The following is a 517-nucleotide window of genomic DNA, read 5'->3' on the forward strand; positions in this document are numbered from 1 at the left end:
GTTCTAGACGAAAAGAAAGCTATGTTGCCTAGGACTCGAAGCGCGTGACAAATAGGACGTCAAATAGAACATAATTGTCCCAAGTTAGCCTCTTAATTAATTAAAGTTAATTAATGTGATATCATGCAGAGACAAGTAATTATTTATTATATTGTTAACCTATAAACATGATGTCTAAATGTTCAACAAATAGTGATACAGGACGACTGTGATTCGTGTATGCAACAATATGATGTGCGTTGGTAAATGTGCGAACTAGGTGCTATAAACTAAGAATTTAATGAAATATTAAAATGCATTAACATGCCTAGTGTTAACAAACTGAGGATATTCAAAAATATGTATTTTAGCATGCTAGTAATTATGCTAATGTACAGTAATTTCATGTTAAATATTTAGGAAAATGCAACAGCAGGTTAAAGATGCCTAAAAATTAATATTTTGTCATGCGGAGCTTACCTTTAAACATGCTGAAAACATTATTAAACATGCTGAAAGTTGTATTAACCATGCTGAA

This window comes from Capsicum annuum, chromosome 4, assembly GCF_002878395.1.
Source record: "Capsicum annuum cultivar UCD-10X-F1 chromosome 4, UCD10Xv1.1, whole genome shotgun sequence".
Lineage (NCBI taxonomy): Eukaryota > Viridiplantae > Streptophyta > Magnoliopsida > Solanales > Solanaceae > Capsicum > Capsicum annuum.